This window comes from Vombatus ursinus, unplaced genomic scaffold (genome assembly GCF_900497805.2).
Source record: "Vombatus ursinus unplaced genomic scaffold, bare-nosed wombat genome assembly UNPS02013931.1, whole genome shotgun sequence".
Taxonomy (NCBI): domain Eukaryota; kingdom Metazoa; phylum Chordata; class Mammalia; order Diprotodontia; family Vombatidae; genus Vombatus; species Vombatus ursinus.
In genome coordinates this window covers 1,634,036-1,637,963 of record NW_020953709.1, presented here as the reverse complement: position 1 = coordinate 1,637,963, position 3,928 = coordinate 1,634,036, and positions in this window count along the sequence as shown.

Sequence of the window (3,928 nt, the reverse complement as noted above, 5' to 3'; positions counted from 1 at the left end):
GGCTCGCCTCGGCTCGGGGCTGGACGGCCCGCCGCTCCCTCCCTTCGCCCCTTCCTCGCTCCGCTGCAGGGGGGAGCCGGCCGGAGGGGATGGGGGAGCGCTGCCGGGCCGGCCGGCCCCTGGCCCCTCCTCTGGCCCGCCCCGCGCGCTTCGGGGGCCCCGCAGGGAGCCGGCGACCCGGAGAGCTAGCCCCCGGGCCGCGGGTGCTGCGCGCTGGGAGCCGAGGGGCGCGGGGGGCTGAGCTAGGCCGAGGGGGAGGGAGGGAACGGTGGGGGGCGCCTGTGGGGATGGGGGCGGCTCTCCGGCCCCCGGGGGGGGCGCGCTGGAGGGAGGGGGGAGCCGGAGTCCAGGACCGTGGAGCGGATGGGGCGGCGGGAGCCGACAAGGGGGCCGCTGCTGGGGTCCCGGGGCCACGGGAGCGCTGAAGCCACGAGGGCGCAAGAGCCGGGGAGAGCTGCTGGGGCCGGGGGCCGGGGGCCGGAGGCTGAAGGGAAGGACTGGCGGGGGCAGGGGCCAAGATCGGCGACCCTTCGGCCCCCAGCCGCGGACAGGGATCCTACTGGAGGGCTGCTGTCTACGCCCTGGGAAAGGTTGAGCCCTCGGGCCCCCGGGGTTCTGGGACGGGGGCAAAGGGAACCTCCCGTTTCCTTGGCAGGGGGGCTAGCTCTGGGGCCCAGTCCGCCCTGGGGAATACGGCCAGAGAGCCCGGGGGCCCGGAGAGGGAGCGAAGTTGGCCTTTGCCATCCCCGCCCCTCTCCTGGCCTGGTGGTGCTGAGTCTGTTGGCCTCGTGGGCCCAAACTCCGCCCTCTCATTTAGGGCAGCTATTTCTTTTGTGCGTTAAGGTGAAGAGAGCTGGGGACCTGAGAAATCTAGGGCGGATTTCTCCCTTGAGGCAGGTGACGCCTCAGAACCCTGACCAGTGGGTGCCCGGAGGAAGAGCCCCCTTTAAGACAGCCTGGGGGAGGCTTTCTCCAGTCTATTCATTCATGATACTTCTCCAGAATAATAGTGAGTGGCTCATCTGGGAAGCTGCACCCGCTTCAATCAGACAGCCACAGGGGAGCGGATCAGGTATTCCCGAGGGACTCTAATGGCTAGAGGGGACCAGACAAATCCAGGAGCCCCCCAGGTGCCCACAGTGTCCAGTGCAGCGGCTAAGACTGGCCGCGGAAACGGGGGCGCAGAAATTGGGGGAGCCCCAGTGCAGAGGAAAGTGCAGCAGGAATCCTGGAACATCGTTAGTTCTCTCACTTCACCGGTTGCTAATAATTCCGACGAGTTTTAGCCTCTGCTTGGACACTTCCAGTGACGGGGAGCTCACTGCCTCACAGATCAGCCTATTCCATTGTTGGGCAAGCACTGATTGGTAGAAAGTTCTGCCTCACACTGAGCTGAAACCTGCCTCTGAAACTTTACAGGAAAGTCAGTTTTAGAGCTAGAAAGGACCTTCGAGGTCATTTACTTTAACCTCCATTTAGAGAGAAAGAAACTGAGGCTCAGACCCTGACAGAGTGGAAAGAGCCCAGGATTAGGAAGTGGGATGGGCTTTAAATTCTGACTCAGCTGCTGACTTTCTGTGTGACTTTGGCTAAGTTATTTAGCCTTTGTGGGGCTCAGTTTCCTCATCTGTAAAACAAGACTGTTGAACTAGATGGTGTCCACGGTGCTTTGTCGCATCAAATGTATGACCTCATGCCCCCTAGGGGCAGCCAGGTGGTGCCGTAGTCAACACAGTGCCAGGCCTGGGGTCAGACAGATTCATCTTCCTGTGTTAAAATTTGGCCTCAGACACTTACTAGCTGTGTGACCCTGGGCAAGTCACTTAACCCTGTTTGCCTCAGTTTCCTCACCTATAAAATGAGTTGGAGAAGGAAACAGCAAACCACTCTAGTATCTTTGCCAAGAAAACCCCAAATGGGGTCATGGAGGGTTGGATGTGGCTGAAACACTAAACCACATGTCCTCTGTGACTGGCTCAAGGTCACACAGTAAGCAGGAGAGCCGCAATTTGAAGACAGATCCTCTGACTCCAAGCCCAGTGTACTGCTTCACTCGCACCCCAATTTTGCTCCTTGAAAGAACACAGTTTACTTCCTTTTTCCATATACCTACCGTCCAATGGGTCTTTTCTCTTTCCCAGGTAAAACCTCGATCATGATCTAACTAGGGCTGGGAAGAACCTCCAAGATCATGGAGTCACAGAACCACAGAACTAGAGTGTTGGAAGGGACATCCTCAGTGGTCATCTGGTCCAAGCCAGGCCCCAAAGGAATTCTCACCATAACACTGGGTGGGCTCCAGCCTAGGCTCAAAGACCACAAGCAGAAAGAACCCACCTCCCAAGGCGGCACTTTGCACTGTTGGACAGCCCTCATCGGTAGGCAGTTTTCCCTCACATCAAGCCTAAATTTGCTTCCATGCAGCTTACACCCATGGCCCATCCTCTGAGATCAAACAGAACAAATCTAATTCCTCTTCTATGGGAAAGCCCTTCAAAGCCAATCATCATGTTCCCTTGAGAGCCTTTTCTCTGGGTTAGACCTGCTCAGTTCTTTTAACCAGTCCTCATGCGCCTCGGACTCCAGGACTTTCTTCGGTAGCCCTCCTCTGGATACTCCCCAGTTTACCACTGTCCTTAAACGATGGTGTCCAGAAGCAAACAAAACACTCTATTTTGAGTAGGATAAAGGCAGAGTACCTGGGTGATATCCTTCCTCAGGGCTGAGTAATGGAAGGAATGATTGCTATTACCTTCAGGGTTCTAAAGATAACCCCATGGTGGCTGCCCTCACAACCCTAATTCAAGAGCCCACTCTGATGTGATTCCCTCTTAACAATCAACCAATAGCTGCAGTCAGTTCTCTAGCAAAGGCATTTATTCACTCAAATGCTATAGTAAGAATAGTTACGAAGCATTTTCCCCAACTTGGGGAGGAATCCTGTCCTCGAAGAGAATTAAGCAGTACATCACTTATTGCTGGGATGCACCTGGCAGGTCACACAGCTACGCTGGTTCCTTACCAGGATGCCGCTGGCTTGGCTGCCCTCCTCAGTGGGAATGCCACATTGTTCTTGCAGCTAGAACTTGGGATCCTTAGCTTGAGATAAGCAGAAGCCTCTTTCTTCCCTTTAAGTCCCTCGGGGATTCAACTCAGCTATCATCATTTCCACACTGACACAAAAGCCCCTCCACCTTGCCTTAGGGTAAGTTGCACCACTAGTCAGTCCTCCTTCCCATAATCAATCCTTGGGTGACTTTATGTAGACGAGTTAGTTGGGACCAAGGGACCAGTCGGGAGCAGTCTGTGCCCCAGAGGCAAGTTCATTGTCTCACTGACCTCCACCTGAGCAACTGAGTTTACCAAGCCTATGAGACTTCCTAGGGTTGGGAAGCTCTATTTGGCTTCTTAAGACCTCCCCTTTAACACCACAATAACTCTGTAGCTCCTCCCGACAATCGGCCTTGGCTGAAGTCTCCAGGGGGCGCCCCTCAGATGCCTCGAAGCTACACCCCACGATGACATTCTCTTCTGGGCTACCACATCACATTGCTGATTCAGCCTGAGCTTGCTATTCACTAACCCCCAAGAACCTTTTCTGAGCCACTGGTATCCATCCGTGCCTCCCCCATCTTAATACTTGCGAAGCTGATTCTTTGTGTCCCAGTGCAAGACTACATTCATCCCTATTGACTTTCATATTACATACAGCTCAATATTCCAGCTTGTCAAGGACCTTTTGGACTTGGTCGTCCAATGTACTAGTGACTGCTCCAGGCTTTGCATCATCTGCACATTTAGTAAGCATGTCATATGTGGCCTGAAACAAGTCATTGGCAGCCAAATGCAGGTCCCTGGAGCGCTCCACTGAAGACCTCAAGCGCATCGAGGTGTACTACTCTTTGAGCCCAGCAAGCATCAAGCTCCA